This window comes from Pseudorasbora parva, chromosome 4 (genome assembly GCF_024679245.1).
Source record: "Pseudorasbora parva isolate DD20220531a chromosome 4, ASM2467924v1, whole genome shotgun sequence".
Lineage (NCBI taxonomy): Eukaryota > Metazoa > Chordata > Actinopteri > Cypriniformes > Gobionidae > Pseudorasbora > Pseudorasbora parva.
The window spans coordinates 34,925,317-34,944,408 of NC_090175.1; the positions used below are offsets into that span (position 1 = coordinate 34,925,317).

The 19,092-nt window shown below is 42.7% G+C and overlaps 1 long non-coding RNA gene and 1 pseudogene across 1 annotated transcript in view; one reads left to right on the forward strand and one right to left on the reverse strand.

The window, feature by feature from the left end:
* Window positions 1-19,092, forward strand: part of LOC137074038 (uncharacterized) — a 43,235-nt gene that overhangs the window by 12,599 nt on the left and 11,544 nt on the right. Inside the window, exons 3-4 of the long non-coding RNA XR_010904880.1 lie at window positions 6,661-6,710; window positions 19,023-19,085. This is a non-coding gene — a long non-coding RNA (uncharacterized lncRNA). The remainder of the gene's footprint in view (window positions 1-6,660; window positions 6,711-19,022; window positions 19,086-19,092) is intronic.
* LOC137074037 (uncharacterized) lies at window positions 25-2,527 on the reverse strand (annotated as a pseudogene).

The window sequence follows — 19,092 nt, forward strand, 5'->3', positions numbered from 1 at the left end:
ACCTGGGCCCCAGTAAGTCAAGGTTTAGCTCTGTCTAAGTCTATTTGCCAAATTAATAGAGAGAAGAGCAGCACCAGCCCAGGAGGGATGAATGTCATCTTCAACAGGTCAGGTCTGCCCCAAAAACTTTTCCAATTGTCTATGAACCTTATATTATTTTGCAGACACCACTTAGACAACCAGCCATTGAGTGATGATAATCTGCTAACTATTTCATCACTCCTTTTAGCAGGGAGGGGACCAGAGAAAAATGCAGCCTTTGACATCGTACTTGCGAGTTTACACACCTTTTTAATGTTAATTTTGGTGATTTCCGATTGGCGAAGTCGAACATCATTAGTGCCAACGTGAATAATAATCTTAGAGAATTTACGATAAGCTTTAGCCAGCACTTTTAAATTTGCTTTGATGTCAGGCGCTCTGGCTCCCGGTAAACATGTGACTATGGTGGCTGGTGTCTCTATTTTCACGTTCCGTGTAATAGAATTGCCAATAACTAGGGCACTTTCAACAGGATCCTCAGTGGGTGCATCACTGAGTGGGGAGAACCTGTTTGATGTTCTAATCGGAACAGAAGAGTGGTTTTTTGATCCGCGACGATGCTTTCTCATCGTCACCCAGCCCTGCTGCGCGGGCTCAGCCGGAACCAAACAATGAGTGTTCACTAAGCTAGTTGCATCCAAAGCAGTATCTAAAGCTGTTACATTCTCACTACTCTCACATAAATCTTGGATGCGTGTCTCTAAATCTGAAATCTTCTCCGTCAGCCTGATTAATTCCTTACATTTATCATATGTGAAGCCCTGTTCGCCAACGGAGCTAAATATGCTAAAGATGTAGCATGCAGTGCAAGTGAAAATGACAGGAGAAGACATGGCTTACCGTATTTGTTGATGAATCCACAACTTACCACAGTTGTTTGATGGAGTTTATTTAATAATCCAACTCACCACAGTTGTCTAATGAACTCAGAAAACAGGAGACCCGGATGCCGGGATGGAAAGCTACCAGGCTAGCGAAAAGCTAACGCGTGGTAATTATTTAGATTAAAAGCTAGTGATGTCAAATTTAACTTGATAGGCTATATTAAACACTATGATGATGAGTAAGTTATATTTAACAGTGTAGATAAGAGTTACAACGACTTCCAGCACACTGCGGGAGTCCCTCGGACCCCGTCTCAACAGGCGGGGAATTTCCTGCAGGGAGAGTCACACTGCCATCCCACATGACCCAATCAGTGGATTACTGGAAATAGGCTGGGAAAGCGTGCCCCTGGAGGCCACTGCGGAAGCCACACTCTCCCGAAGGAAGATAACGTGGAAATTACACATATGGACTGACCGTGGGCAGTACTACATACGGGAGTCCCAGGGGTGGCCCCGGCCCTGTTGGGCGGGGGACAGTCACCACACTGAGACGGCAGAGCGGCTCTGCCAAGGGAAAGACACAGGCTCGCTGTAGGGAGCCGTACCGTGGAGAATACATATATGGGACTGCCGTGGGGGTCACTACATATGGAACCCAGCCTAACACAAGTTCCACACTGCATACGAGTGTTAGACCTGCCGTTAGACGCTCCGCCACGTCTGACTGCCGAGGGTTGCAGAGGACTCCACAGGGTTCGCCATTCTGGGGAACTCGACTGGAGCATATAAGCGCACGTATCCGTTCCATGAGGAAGGAAGTGGTGCAGCAAGCCGACAATAGATCAGGCCCTTCGGTGCTACCGACTATGAGAAGTGAGTACACGGGAAGATACCGGTTCTACACGTAGGCTATAAAAGCGATCGTGTTAGGTGACGCCCAGCCCGCAGCTCTACAAATATCTGTCAGCGAGGTGCCACGAGCCAGCGCCCAGGAAGAGGCTACACCCCTGGTGGAGTGGGCTCTAATCCCGAGATGGCAGGGCACATCCTGGGACTCATAAGCCAAGACAATGGCATCCACTATCCAGTGGGCCATCCTATGCTTGGAGACAGCCTTCCTCTTCTGCTGTCCTCTGTAACAGACGAAGAGCTGCTCTGAGGTCCTAAAGCTTTGCGTTCTGTCCACATACGTCCAAAGTGCTCGGACAGGATAGAGAAAAGCCAGGGCTGGGTCTGCCTCCTCCGAAGGCAGCGCTTGCAGGTTCACCACCTGGTCCCGGAAGGGAGTGGTGGGAACCTTGGGCACGTATCCAGGCCAGGGTCTCAGGATTACGTGAGAGGAGTCCGGCCCGAATTCCAGGCACGATTCGTCGACCGAAAAATGCCTACAGGTCCCCTACCCTCTTGATAGAGGCCAATGCAGTCAGGAGTACCGTCTTTAGAGATAGAATTTTTAACTCCACTGACTGCAAAGTCTCAAAGGGAGGTCTCTGAAGTGCAATGAGCACCAGAGACAGGTCACAAGAGGGTATAGAGGGGGAACGACTGAAATCTCCTCGCGCTCCTCAGGAGCCTGACGATCAGGTCGTGCTTCCCCAAAGACTTACCTTCTACTAGTTTGTGATGGGCATTGATTGCGGCCACATACACCTTGAGGGTGGAGGGGGACAGCCTTCTCTCCAACCCATCTTGTAGAAAGGAAAGCACGGCCCTGACCAAACACCTTCGGGAGTCTTCTAGGTGAGAAGAGCACCAGTCGACGAACAGGTTCCACTTTAACGCATAGAGGTGCCTCGTAGAGGGAGCTCTAGTGGAAGTGATGGTGTCTGCCACAGCCTGTGGCAGGCCACCTAGACCCTCCGCGTCCCATCCCGGGACCAGACATGGAATTTCCAGAGGTCTGGACGCGGGTGCCAGAGGGTGACCCGTCTCTGAGTCAGGAGGTCCTTCCTCAGAGGAATGGGCCAAGGAGGTTCTGTTCCAAGGAGCACTAGTTCCAAGAACCATGTCCTGTTGGGCCAGTATGGCGCCACCAACAGGACCTGCTCCTCATCCTCCCTGACCTTGCACAGTGTCTGTGCAAGAAGGCAAACTGGGAAAACGCATGTTTGCGTAGGCCCCGGGGCCAGCTGTGTGCCAGCGCATCCATGCCGAGGGTCCCCTTGGTCAGGGAATAAAACCACTGGCGATGGGCCATGTCCGGGGCGGCAAACAGGTCTACCTGTACGGCCCTGAAGAGATCCCAAATTAGCTGGACCGCCTGGGGATGGAGTCTCCACTCTCCACTGGCTGCCGTGGGGGCTTGTTGGCCGCACAATTGAGCCGGCCCGGATGTGAGTGGCACGAAGTGACCTCAGATACTTCAGACTCCATAACAGGAGGTGGCGAGTGAGTTGTGTCATGCGACAGGAGCGTAGACCTCCCTGTTTGTTGATGTACGCTACAACTGCAGTGCTGTCCGTACGGACCAGAACGTGCTTGCCCTGGAGCGGCATCTTGACGCGGCTCAGGTTAGGACAAACTGCGAACAACTCTAACTCTTGAGCACTATAAGCCCGAAGGGTGGGACCTCATACTGATATGCTTGTCCGTTGACCACAGAGCGTAGAAACGGTCTGTGTCGTGGGAGAACCGAGACATGTACACGTCCTTCAGGTCGATCGCTGCACCAATTTGAGACCAATGCAGACCGCGCTTCTTCAACACAGAGGTGAAGTGAGCACCCCTGAGCTTGAGGGGACGCCGGGCGAACTGAGTTGCATAGCCGAGTCTGATGGTGCGGATGAGCCAGCGGGACGGGCTGGGGAGAGCTAGCCAGGCCCCCAGCGACTGCACCAGCGGGACTAACGGCACCACAGACGTACCCGCCGCGGGGCAGCGCAGCGGCATGCAGGGACCCGACCAGGACGGCGCGGAGGTGGCCCGTGGTGGGGTCTGCGTGCGCGTGGCAATACTTACCTGCTTCCACTGAGGGGGCGCGGTACAGTGGGGAGGCCGCCTGTGGGTGTGCCGCACGCGATTGGAAAGGCGCCTGAGGGTGACAAGGCATGAAAGCATCATGATTGAACATATGTAATTGTCACAATGGAGACCACTGGCCCTCCTCTGGGGAGAGGAAGTGGTGCGCGTCGCCGAACAACCCAGCCAACGAAATAGGGGAGTCCAGGAACTGGGTCTTATCGGTCTCCTTCATATCAGCCAGGTTGAGCCAGAGATGCCGCTCCTGGACCACCACAGTGGACTTTGCCTGGCCAATAGTACGGGTGGCGGTTTTCGTCGCCCATAGGGCGAGGTCTGTCGCCGTCCGGAGCTCCCGGAGGAGCTCTGGGCCAGGACTACCCTTGTGCATGTCCATCAGTGCCTGTGCTTGATGCAACTGAAGCAATGCCATGGCATGCAGGGCGGACGCGGCCTGGCCACAGGCCCTGTAGGCCTTCGCGGTCAGACCGGAAGAGACTCTACAGGCCCTGGACGGGAGCTTCGGGTCCCCGCGCCAGCTAGAGGCGGACGTCGGACACAGTTACGGCGACGGCTCCACCCCCTGGCCTGCCCGCCGTCAAGGGTAGTGAGGAGGGAGGAGCAACTAGGTTGCCCACGGGCGCTAAACGGTGTTTTGCACGACCTAGTCAGCTCCTCATGCACCTCCGAGAAGAAAGGCTACGGGGTGCGACGGTGAGAACCAGCGCGGCCCTCCCCGAGAAACCAATCGTCCAACCTAGAAGGTTCGGGACGTGGTGGAGGGTTCCACTCAAGCCCGACCTTTTCGGCAGCCTGGGAAAGCATAGCCGTCAACTCCGGGTCCGACTCGACCGTTGCCACTCTCCCAGAGGGAGGCAGTACAGCCGAATCTTCATCCCCAGAGGACTGAAACTCCCCCTCTGATGCAGCAATCGACATCTGCTCATCCGCGGTGCCCCAAAAGACACCGTCGGCCGCGCATGTGGGGCGCTTGTGAGGGATTAGGGTCCCACGAAGGCTCACTCGACGGGTTTGCCCTAACCATGATCCTCTGATCACCCCAGCCAAACCTTCAAAGTAGGTCTATTCTGCTGGGCAGGAATATACCTAAATCGAGCTGTGGGTAGGGGGACTCCACCTTCCCGGAGGTAGGCGAGTCTCGACCTAAGCGCTGAGATAGTCATGTTCCCTCAGTGAGAACATGAACTATTCACAAACGCCGCCTCAGCGTGTTCTAACCCCAGGCACTTGATACAGTGCTTGTGACCATCAGTAGGCGATAGGGAACAACCGCATCCAGAAACGCACGGGTGGAAATACATCCTGAAAAGGACGGCACGTCACCCGTGTAGCTCTTTTTGTGAGGAAAATTTGCTCTTTTAGGTGTTGAAGCACCCAGGGATCGACCGCGGCAGAATAACAGGTTTTGTGTGCAGCCTGTTTTCTGCTCTCACCAGAAAAAGGAACACGCCCACCGAACCAACTGTGTGGTGTGTGTGTGTGTGTGTGTGTGTGTGTGTGTGTGTGTGTGTGTGTGTGTGTGTGTGTGTGTGTGTGTAGTGCAATTTGCTCAGTTTGAAAAAAGCAGCTCTCTCGGCAGCTGTGAGATCGCGGTCACACTGTCTTGTGCCGTCTGACCAACATGAGCAATTTCCCCCGGCACACGCTTTCACTTTCTCTCTCTCTCTCTCTCTCTCTCTCTCTTGCTAGATAGAAGGCAGTCAGGTGCTTCATCAACACCGTTCGGCTCCGAAGTGAATGACAACAGTGCGTGGCGATCGCTTCCGCTTTGTACCCGCGCAGCGGGGCGGGGTGAGATATGCAAAGCACGCAAGCCAATGTTCATTGGCCCGTTTTCTATATCTCGAAGCTGATAGGGGCTCCCAGAAGTGATCCACATTCGTCGGTCTAAGTCCGACATACGTTGAACGTGACCGACTGAAAGGGAAACATGATTTTCTGAGCCCGAAATTCAGCAAATATTTAACATAGCCATACTCAGTTAATATTAGAGATATCAAGGTAATATTTTAACAGAATGTTCTTTACATGATTTTATGTAGAAAAAATGACTTTAGGAGGGTTTTCACAGACAGGGTCACATTTCACCAAAATTATTTATTTTGCCAGTGATTCATTTATTTATTTGATTAAACATGGATGTTTATTTAAAAATGCCTATAATGAGTTCTCGTCGAGAACTCGTTCATCGTTCAACTCGCACAGTTACAAAAAATGCGTATTATGTTGTTGTATGGTGGTATTTTTGCAAATGTTTCTTAAATAAATCAATGATATTTGTCCACTGGAACGATCACTTTAAATTGAAAATGGTTTACTTAAAGCAGTTATATTTTAAACAGATGGAATTAGAAATATAGGCCTGCCCCTAATAAAAGCCTGCTTCAAATAAAAGCTGGTTCCCATCTGCAGTTCAGGTAAATAAAGGCCCCGAAACTACGGTATCTTTGTTGTGCTTTCTCACAGTCAGACACAAATAAATGCTGGGTTTTGAGATGGCTGGCCATCTTTCCATATCACTCTCACGCCACAGTATCTAACCAAGCAAAAAGTAACGTTAATGTAAACTCACCCATTCCTTATATTACAACCATTTTAAACGTATTGTTAATCATTATATCGAGTCATATGCGATACTAGTTAATTTGACTAATGCAGCCGCAGCTCCGGTAAACAAATTGACTTGAGGAGCATTTTAGATCCTGTTTAGCTAACGTTAGTTAACATTTTAGACCGTTATTTGTTCCTCATTACATTTTCTCACTTGAAACTCACACTAACAGATTGTTACCATGCCTTTTAATCTTTTTAGAGCAAAGACATGGAAGGTGCAATGGCAGCAACATGGCTACAATACTATGAGTAAGTAAAATTAACATTGAACAAATCAATGGGATTTTGTTTTGTGCAAAATGCAAATGATAACGTTTTGAACAGTTATTTAAAATGTTGTTCTTCAATTTAAATGTTTGGATGAATTGCTATTTTTGGAAATGTAATTTTGACCAGAAATGTCTTTCAGCACAAATGCACTGTAAAAAATGTTGGTTGTTTTTTGTTGGTTTAACTTAAAAAAGTAAGTAACCTGGTTGCCTTAAAATTTTGAGTTTATTGAAATAAAAAATGTTAGTTGATACAATGAAGGAAATTTGTTTAATAAATAGAAACTCAAAATATTTTTGTATCTGAACCACATAAAAAAATGGATAAATCATGAAAATAGCACTATTTGGCATGTTTCACTGCATCATCAGAAATAAAACTCCAAACAAATTTCCCAATATGCTTAAAAAAATATTTTAATAATATTTTAATAAAGGTTGTCGAATCTCAAAAAATATTCATTGTATTAACTCAAAATTTCAATTTCAATGAACTCAAAATTTTAAGGCAACCAGGTAACTTTTTTTTCAAATAATTTTTTACAGTGTGATAAGTCTTCTGAAGCAATACAATTTTTTTAAAGCATTTCCTTTTCTTTTTTTTTTTATTAGAATTAAATTTAAATCAAATTTTTTTTTGGATGAATGCATATACAGTCCAGATGAAAAATAACACAAACCTCAACTAACATCAAGCCATATCGCTTAATAGACCCCACATGAAATGGCATCATGACACCCAAGGACCAATGATATACATTGAGCACAGCAAAACATATACATTGAGCACAGCAAAAGCTTGTTTGACACATAATAAACAACCTCTTAACGTTCACGAGGAAGCTCTCTTTGCTTAAATTAGCTCAAATTGACTATCAGATGTAATTATCTTGACAAACTATACATCATTAAAAAGATCTAAGAATAAAGTTAAATTTTTTTACCTCTGTTTTATTCTCAAAGTCTTATAGTGACCGTAATGTGTTAATATGTGCCAGGAGTTATGAATAATGATCATCGGCGTCGCTACCTTTTGATTGTAATATGCGCGTCATTTGCTCCCATTTATAAAAAAAACTCCTCTGTGGTTGTCAGGAAGACTCTTGACAAAACAACTTCCCTCAGGGCTTTTACTTCAAATGTGTGCAGATGTGGAGAAATATTGATAGATTCTCATATGTTTGAGTCAAATTTCTATACAAAGAAGTATTATTTATTCAATCTTTATCCAAAATCCGTGGATGTATCATTATGAGCGCAGTAGATTGTGATGTGCTGTGTTTTCAATTCATTCTGGCAGCCGGACTTATTCTGGCAGCCCATTGACTTGAGTCCTGATCAGTGCCCTGACTAGTGAACTCGGGAGCTGATTGAGACGCACGGTAGATGTCTTGTGTGCGCTGTTGGCCAATGGAGGTCGCCGTCCGCAACTTGCGGCCACCTTGTCACAGGCAGCTCACTCACTCGTAACAGTGTGTTTAAATGGTGCATGTACTTTTAAATAACCATAACTTGCTCAATTTTCAACCAATTTTCAAACTGTTTCGTTGGTTATAAATGTCATGTAGTTATGAGTTATGACAATACATACTTATAAATAATTATAACCATGGACTTCAATATGTAAGTAACATTGAACATAACAGATAGGTGCAATGAATATACATACACACAAGGTATTTATGTTAAATCAATATATAGGCTACTAAAACTGTGTACCGAATGGCAACATGAGAAATGATATATATTTATACACATATACAGCTCTGATTTTTTTTTCCCAGTGCTAGCTATATATATATATATATATATATATATATATATATATATATATATATATATATATATATATATATATATATATATATATATATATATATATATATATAAATATAAATATAAATATAAAATAAGAATATCACTATTATAATAAAATAATTAAATAAAATGTAAACAAAAAAAAAAACATGCAAACTAAGTTTATTTTAACTAGACAAAAGATTGGTTGTCATAAAATTGTTATTGGTGTCAATAAAACCTATATAATTGAACAGCTCGATTGTGGTCTCAGCCCCCTTGATAAAGTGCACGTAAGTTAGCCGTGATACACAAGCTGCACGATTAAGTCGTTTATCGAAACGAAAAGCTGCATTTTCAATGTGTTAAAGCATCCAGATTTGTAGCCATGTTAATAACATTTGTAAGAAACCAAACCATTTGTAAATCCGTCAAGATTTCAGCGAGATTATTAAGAGTATTTATGTTCATACAGATCACTCATCTTACATCAGGTTCCACAGAGCCCAACAGAAAGCTTGCCTGTGACAAGATGGCCACCAATTACAATTACAAATATTAAAATACAAATATTACTTCTACATCACAATTCTTGAGTTTATTTGAATCTCGTTGGACATTGAATAGAGTGTGTATGATGACGATGGTGACTCCGCCGTAAGAAATCTAGTCCTTATTATGGATATCTATGACCAAAACAGCTTCCAGAGATCGTCAGATCGCTATAGCATGCAGATAGACGCGTTTGAAGACAATAAACACACAATCGCGGCAATATTGGTCTGTGTTCTATATGACATGTTGGGTGGTTTCATAATAGATTATATTTATAATGCAATGCTATTCCACATAGCTTTTAGCATTGTGTATTTTCTGTCAGATTGTTTGACCCGAAGCTAACGTACATGAGATCACAGATTGTTATATAAAACACTCGACTTATAAAGTATAAAGTGATATGAAGTAAGTTTTGAATAAAACATGATTTTAATCTTATAAATTGTTGTTTTGCTGGTGTGCTAAGCTAACATGCTAGCTTGCCCTAGATGCACCTGCCACTGAGCAAATACATAATTTTTATGAACATTTTATAAATATAAAACTACTGAAATGCTTATTTGGACGAAAATCATTTGATAGAGTCAGGGAAGGTAAAGTGAAAGGTTTGATTTAGAAATGAGGTTTGAATAGAACAGTTTGAATAGAGAATCGTTAGTAATTATAATGCAGACAAAAGAATAATAATTTGAGCCATAACCAGTCCGCAGAAGTGTGAATGTGTCCCGGGGAGACAAACTGAATGGGGCAGTTGCACCTCTAAGGCCGGGGACACACTGCAAGCGTGCCGTGAGCGTCTCGGCTGCGTGGCGTGTCCGTTTTTATTTCGGCTCCCATGTTAACCAGTTAGCGCTTGCATACTGCCTGCGTCAGCCGCGCGGCTCACGCGGAAAACGCGTGCATCCTTCAAATAGAAGAGACGCCTATTATTCACGCGACACGCGAGCGTGTTGGAAGCGTTTCTAGGCAAAATAGCATAGGAAAAGATGTTTATATGCCATTTTGACACGAATACATATTAATAAATTACATTTTCATGTTTGAAAGTCTTTAGATTAACATAAATGCAGATATAGGCCTACTTGTAAATTAAAAACAACATAATTATTGATTTTGAAATATTAAACCTGTCAATACAGAACGAAATATTCTTTAGCCTATTTTGCCGTGAAAACAATATATATGTATGGTCAATAGGCTACTGCCGACGTTGTCTTTGCTGTATCAATAGGCAATATATTTATATTTAACATGAAGTATAGGGCTTCCCAGCAGCAGCAGCGCCGCGCCGGACACGCTTCTGGTGTGCAAAGACAGAGAAAACGCCAGGCAGCCGCCCAGCGGCTGACACGCAGCAGAAACGCCACGCTTGCAGTGTGTCTCCGGCCTAAGCAATAGATGCAATACACTGAATGAAAGCTCAGAAGACATGGCAATAAACATCAGTTGATATTTTAGAGAAATCTCAAAATAAAATCACATGAAACGATCTTGTAAAACATTTAATAAAATTCAGAGTTTTAGGCTTATCATCTTCAGATCTGAAATATAACATGGTCAGACTTGTGGCTTTAGCTGTAGTGCATTTCTAGATTTCTCCAAGCCAATTTCAATTTTATTTTCATTAAGATATTTAATACATATAAATTTCTAATAACTTTACAAAACTTTGAAGCTTATTATAAATATTTTTGATTATAAAAAATATTATCATTTTGACTTTACAGTAAACTGCCAGGTGTCTGCTTTCAAATGAGACCATAATTATGCTTTTAGTGCAAAGGATTCACAAACTGTGTTTGTTTTTGTCTGAGTATGCATTTCTTAGGATTTTTTTCAAAAGTTGGGATTCAGCTTAACAGGATAAAGGGATTGTTCATCATGATTTACTCCCCCTTCAAGTCTTCCTAGGTGTATATGACATTCTTCTTTCAGACGAATACAATCATTTATTATATTAAATCCATGGCTCTTCCAAGCTTTATAATGGCAGTGAATGGCAGGAGGTCCTGTCTCAGAGGAATCGGCCAGGGAGGGGCTTTCGCAAGAAGTAGCAGTTCTGGAACAAGTTCAGGCTGTGCCAATACGGGGTGACCAAAATGACCTGCTCCTTGTCCTCCCTGACCTTGCACAGAACCTGTGCAAGAAGGCTCACTGGGGGGAACGCATATTTGTGCAGGCCCCACGGCCAGCTGTGCGGCAGTGCATCCGTGCCGAGCGTACCCTCGGTTAGGGAGTAATACAGGCTGCAATGGGACGAGTCGTGGGAGGCAAACAGATCTACCTGTGTGTCCCCGAACTGATCCCAATCCAGCTGGACTGTCTGTGGATGGAGTGACTGAACGAAAGGGAACGTTAGCGCAGTGAGATAGAATGCCATGTGTTTACTGATTGTGTACATTAGTTCACTGACAGATTGTTACAGATTATGCCAATAAAAACTTTTTTCTGTTAATGTCGGTATGTCTGTGATGCGTAATGTTATCTATGCATTGTAATAACTGTTACAACACGATTTTTTTACAGTAACAGACACCGTTATAAACCATCTACATAATTAAGCTTAATGTATTGTTACCACATCCACATTAATTTTAAAACCAGTTCATTTTAAACGTGGGATTATCAACTAAATTTAGAACATCATACATAGAAACTAACTTACCCACTTTAGCCGCATTCATCGTGAACCGTTTCAAACTACACTCACTTCTGGAGGGGCAGCATGAAGACAAATAACTTGTACAGATCTTCACACAGGAGCAGCTTCTAAGCAAAACCTGTTTTATACTGACCCTCGGGTTATAAAGCAGTCTGGTGAGAAATGCTTCACGTTCGCGCAAACATAAAAGCATTGATGAAAACAAAACTCAGCCACTTGTTTTCAGTGGTTGGGATTTAGGAACATCAGAATGACTGCTGTGTTCATTATTACACCCAAGAACAGAACACCACAATCGCTTAGAAGCCATTCTGCTCCAGCGTAATGGCGTACTGTGATGATGACAGCTTGAGCTCGCTTTTAGGGCTGGTGTCAATCAACAGTCGTGGGAGGGGTGTCCGACCGTGTGACGTCAAACCGCTCGATTTGAGACAGGGAAAAACATATAAGGAGATTTTTTAAAAAAAACACTGGATGGATTTTTACCATTATCCACAACTTCCAAACTCTGACCTTTCCCATGATCGCTATGGCAATGTAGACCAAAGCCGGTAACAAACTTCCGGTTTACGTTAGTCTATACTGTTCTCAGCTAAACGCTTGGTTGTATTATCAGTACTCAGGAGTAGACTTTTACAACAACGCTTCAGGCAAAATTATCACATGTCCCAGATGGTCGCATGGATCTGACTATCTTACAAGCACTTACTAATATCTGTAGCACTAAGCGGTTCACCTGAGTTATGCGGCGCAGACATTTTGCCACTGTGTGGTAGGCTTGGCTGTTCCTATGAACCACGCGAGAGTTACCTTCCATCCATGCGCCTGTAAAGCGATTTTATTTTATTATTAATAAAGGTTTATTTGTTTCTAGTTATTTATTTTGTTCACCCGCATCCGCATTCACCCATCAAATATTATCCCGCGACGCGGGGTCCCGTAAGAGTGCAGGTCTCTATTTGGATAGTAACCTTAGGCTTTTAGAGCGGTCTGGCTACACATTAAATCTGTCAATTATTGAAAACAATAAACATACCCCTTGCTAAAAATTATACAGTTTTACTGCAGTATTTTAAATAGGTTAAACTAATATATAAACTCAATAATTTCATTGAGAAAAAAGTTCATGCATCTATTTTCATGTTGATTAAAATAAAAGTCTACTGACAATGTCTGACATGAACAACATTTTAATTACAAATATTAAAATACAAAAATTACTTCAACATCACAATTCTTGAGTTTATTTGAATCTCGTTGGGCATTGAATGGAGTGCGTAGGGTGCTAGGCAACATGTCAAACGGGTCCGTTTATGTTGCATGGTTTATGGAAGCAAGGGTTCTGATGTGTTAGACCCAGGCCCTCAGGGCTTATTAACCCCGGTGAGAGCAGCCTTAACTCTGCTAGTCCTTCTGATGACTGCCGCTGCCTGGCAGAAGCCCCTCCCATGACGCAAATTTGCGTCTGTTGTGTAGTGAATGAAGTGAATGATGTTTACGCGTCCAACTTCACGTGAATAGCACTATTTTTTCGAGTCACTCGCGTCTGGTGTGAACGCAGCATGACTGTTATGTATGCTAAACCGGAACTGAGATACCGTCAACCGGAAGTATTGCGTGTCATGGCGACGCCCACTAAGATTTGCAGGAAAGTTGTGGATAGGATGGTTGTGTACAGGCAGTGCCAACACACATTTCCATAAAATATGCTTGTAAGTGCGTGTACCATTATATGACCCCTTTAAACAGTATGCCGCAATCTGTTTCCTAAATCCATTTAAGTAACCATGTAGTTGTTAAGAGATAGATTTGTTACCTGAATTCAAACTGAATTAAAAAAAAATACTTAAAATCTTTTAGTTCAGTTTACTCTAAGGATTGACAAAAACGACATTAAAATATAAGTTAATGTAACTGAATCTATATGTATAATGTATAATGGTTTTAAATATAAGTTAATGTAACTGAATCTCTATGTATAATGTATAATGTTTTAAAACTTAATTGTTTGAAGCAATCGATTTCCTCAAATGGTTTGAGTTACCATAACTTGTCGGGATTTACATTTTATATATATATATATATATATATATATATATATATATATATACAGTGCCTTGCGAAAATATCCGGCCCCCTTGAACTTTGCAACCTTTTGCCACTTTTGCAGCTCAAAATTTTGTAAGTTCAGAAGACCAGTATTTAATTAAAGATATATGTTTTTTACTTATTTTTCACAATAAAGTGTTAGATATTTGTGATAGCCTATGATAGGAAAGGGTTAAATTATGAAAAAAACAAGAAACAAGGTGACTCACACACAGAGTGGGGTTGTTCGGCGACGCAGTCGAGAGCTTTGCCCAGCAGTTCTCGGCCACCCAGAAGCAGGCGGAGGCCATTCGGCACATCCTGCCCCGGCGGCCTGAAGGCCTGAAGGACGTCCAGCCCGCTGCCTAGCCAGGTGGCAAGCGCCGTCGTAAGAGACCCTGAGACGGGCCACATCTCACACACACAAACAAACACACACAATACCCCTATACCTACCCATTACATACACACAAACAAACACACACAATGCCCCTACCCCTAAACCTACCCATTACACACACACAAACAAACACACACAATGCCCCTACCCCTAAACCTTCCCATCACACACAGACACACAAATACCCCTACCCATCACACACACACACACACACACACACACACACACACACACACACACACACACACACACACACACACACACACACACACATGTATTATTTTGAGGTGCCAATCCGTTATACATGGGAGCTTTACTTTATCTTGAAGATGGTTGTCTTCTGAGTTTCGGAGTTTTTACACTGGCAGTTTAGTTCAGAACAGGGCACAGTTCTTTTGAACAGTTGGTAATGTGAAAGCTGTCATGCGGACCTGGGAGCGCACCAGAACCACACCATACCTGGAGGAGGAATATAGCCCGGCCCCTTTAAGAGATGCGCGTCCCCGCCCCCCATTGAACTGCCTAACACTGACTTGGAGCGCTTTTGTTTAGAAAAGTAAACTGCGTATTCGTTTTGGCTGATTGCAATGTATTTAGTTCAATAAAACCTGTAATGTAAGCGGTAATGGTGTTAATGACTTACCTCAGATATGAGCGAGTGAGCTTCCGTGCATCAGGCTCAGACTGTAGAGATGTGCTCGTGTAAAAATCAGGACGCAGCGAATAATTGATCAAAGTGCAGAAAAGTTGCGGTGATTGGTCAAAATTTATGAAAGAAAGTTCGGTCACAAAACGATATTGTTACGTATCCTCAAGCTTTTAGACTACTCGTAGACTACACCACTGCCAAAGACACTTGTATAGATGAAAAAGGTAAACCAAAGTTTATTGAACTATTCTAGACCCACAAACTAACGAAAACACACATTTATACAGTTACTGGGAAAGGGATGTTTGTTAATGGAAAGGAGTGAAGTCCCAATGTATCGTTCAGACATGATTTCTTAGCTACAACTTGAGAATCAATATATTAACAGGTCAACCGGACCCACTTTATATTAGGTGGCCTTAACTACTAAGTACTAACATTGTAATTAATAATTTGATACAATGCACTTATTGTGTACATACATGTTTTTACACTGTACTTACATTTGAAAGAGACCTGCATGTAATTACGTCTGTCATTTATTTCTGTAGTTGCATTTGTAATTGCACAGTTGGCACTTCCCTTACAACTAACCCTACCCTTAAACGGACCCTTATCAAAACACCTGTCCCTTACTCTACCCGTATCCATCTCAATATCAGCAAAAGTGCTTTGAAATACAATTTAAACACAGTAAGTACATTGTACTTATTTTTGATGTAAGTACATAGTACTTAAGGACACCTAAAATAAAGTGGGGCCGGTCAACCTTAGTTTGTTCACTTAGATACAATTTTTACCAGTTCAGCCAGAATGAGGAGTCATGTACTTGCGTTTGAATGCTCTTACGAGCATGGGTTCCTCTTAGGACGGAGTTGCTCGGCTGGTAGTCTGTTGTTGTGTTCAGAGGGACAGATAGTTGGTTTTGCAGGCTAAAAACCGGATCCTGGATGGTGTTAGCTGGTTGCTATGCAATGAGAGTCTCTGAGGCGCGGTTGCGCAGATTCCAGGAAGTTTTCTTCGGCGAGGTTCAAACAGAGTTTTGAAGTGTGGTGAAGAGCTCTGGGTAGCTCAGAGGACACAGCGTGCAGGCAGGAAAGGCCCGCACGATAAAAACAGAAGTCACCGCAAAACCACGGCAGTCAGTAAGCACGACTGCACGAAGCAAACCAAAAAGCAAATATATCTTGTTTGCCCAGGAGTTTTAAACGGGTCCCAAGGTCCCTCCTTGGGGGCATCTTCAGCCAATGAGATATTGTTGTGGGCAGGTGTCCCACCCAATTCTCCTGTTCGTGCATAGCATTATTGTAATTTCCAATGAAACACTTTTAAGAAACCAACTTTCCTATTGTAATCACAGTAGATTTTACACAAATTTACCTTGCATCAAAATGATGAGAATCATTTATCCCATCACATAGACATCAAACACTTTGCTATCCGCTTGTTAAGTCGTGACATAAGGAACGCCGTTTCTGGGTCCAAGCCTCAACTCGGTTCACTTGAGAATGCCATTGACCCATTTATGAGTGTTATTGTTTCATATTAAACATCAAACTTTTAAAAAAGTTAAACATTTTAAATACTTAGTCTACACAACAGTCTCTGTGGTCACAGCGTTACAGACATTAATGTTTTTATGATTTATAAAAGATGAATCACAGTCTGGTCATCTGGAATTTTGGTATGGAGAAAAAGGTTATGATTATAGCTTTTTTGTATTACACCACATTGTGTGTGTATATTAGTGTATATAGTTTTTCTTGTCGTATTAGCGTTTGGACCCGGAAGCGCTGCCGCGTGACGTCAGACCTAACAACCGGATTCCCATGATGGGAATAGAAGATAGTAAAGATTCATATGTGATACATGTCTAGCATACAGAGAAATTTCACAAGTTACATGAAAATATACATAATACCTTAGTAAATGTTTAAGGCGCCGTTGGGTGGATTAATTCATATTATTGAATCTGAGGTTTAAGTTAATTCCTCGTGTCTGCATTGGTATGAGGTCTTTGAGTGATGTTCAAAGAGCCTTTGGAATGTGCGGGTCGAGGAAGGAGGTGGAAAAAGTAGTGTCTGTCTAATGTCTGGGTTGATTTTGGGCCTTTGAAAAACTTTTAGCGACAATGTGTCTAAATAACGTTTTAAATTTATGTCTGTCGGTAATAAACGAGTCCCTTCTTCATGAGGTAATACCCGCTGTTACGCTTGTAGAACAAAGAGGAAACACATCACGTGACTTACCTTGTCCATGTTCTGGTTTTTAGATAACACAGGTAAAGGGGGAGAGATGTTGTCTCTGCGCCATTTGGGCATCCTTGATCAGTTTTATGATCAGTTCAGGGTTTAGAGAAGGGGTCTCTGGGATGCTTTGTTGTGTTGACTTGATGCTGTAATTGCTACAGTGGGATGGTTCACATGTTTTAAATGTCTAATTTGTTACAATTTTGAGTTTCAGTTAAAAAGAAAATGAATATTAAATTGTCAGAACAGAAGAATTCAACACACAGGTAATATCCAAAACAAGAGGTTTATTGCAGGTATGCAGAAAACAAGTGACATTAACAGCTGATGAGTGTAGCGACTCAGGCGAATCAAACACACAATCGCCAGTTACATTTAACAAATATGTTTTGAATACTTTGTGCTTAGTAACAGACCTTCCCCCAACACAACAGAGAAAGATTCTCTGTTACCCTGGAAACCATCTGATAAGACGTTTTACGGCCCAAAAGAATTTGGCCACAGGAAAAGTCCAGAGTTAAAGACACAAAGCTTGGAAAACACACGCTTTTGCCTAAAATTATAGACAAACCATCTATAAATGAACATGCACCCCAGGACATTGTATGTAAACACATAACTGTCTTGTAAAATGTTTTTGTCTTTGTCTTAACAACTTACTAGTTCAGGTAACCTCATATATGTCATGTCTCTTATCAAATTAATGCTCACTTCACGATTTACACTTCCATGTATGTCACTTATTCAGAGAATGCAGTGTTTGTTTGTTGCATTAATTAGAGTATGAATGGGCAGAGACCCACTGATTCAAGCTTGAAACAAAGAGCCATAAAATCTTCAGAGGAATTTCCCGCTTGGAAATCCCAACAATCTCATTGGTCAAGTCTACCCCAGGAGGGCATGACTACTCCCAGACCTTAAAAAGAGGAGTGCTCGGATGCCCTCCCTCTCTCTCTTCTCTCTCTGGCTGAACCAACACGTCATTGTGGCTGGCCCTTGAGACAGGCCACCAATGCAGGCCCCCCAAGCAGGGAGGGCCTCCATACACAGATCCATGTGCTGTGTGGGACCAGAAACCCGAGGCCCACACACCGCTATTATGCCAACAGACCCCAACACTTCATGTCGACCTTCTTCTTCTTCGACCATCAGAGACTCTGCAAGTTCACCATCGTTCCTTCACTCACCACGGAAGGAATCATGCGTGGAAAAACCCATCAGACCAAACCATCGAACTTTCTCCTGCAATTTCCACCTGGACGGTCTTCTACGGCTCAAGCCATATGCAAGTATCGTAAGCAAAACAAATTGCTGTGTAGTGAGTGAAACTGTAAACCCCTTTGTTCAGACAAAGGGGCTTGTAGTCACCGATGGTTTCTCTCAAGGTTTTAGACTCTTTAGACTTCATCCATCTGTACTGACCTGGTTCTTCTAACCACTTTCACTTCAACTCTTGCTATGTATGTTTTGTGTATGTATGTGTTTTATGTCTCGTTCGTGATTTATAGATATTAAATTTTGTGCACAATATATGTTTGGTTCTGACTCCCTGCCTGCAAACAAATTGTCCCTTAAATGATCGATCTGGGTCTGCGCTCTAAGCGCTTATGTAAATACAAAGGAAGAATATTTTTCTGTAGCCATGAAAAATATATTTTTCTTAGAATTAAGTAATAATCAATACTAAATGTTCACAAACGAACTGATTAATTGATTGCAATGTTAATGTAACTACATAAAGCTAATCTATTAAATTATTCAAATATTCATAATTAATCATAATGAGTTATGAATAATTATTAATATTTCCCTTAAGAGCTAATTCGTTACATGAGTAACTGAGTAAGTGGATAAGTAATTTTGATGATAGTGGTGAATATCTGTTTCAGATGGGGATAGCAGATAGCTGGATCTCTGGAGTAGACTGAAGACGAACGGACAGAATCAAACAGGTAAGTG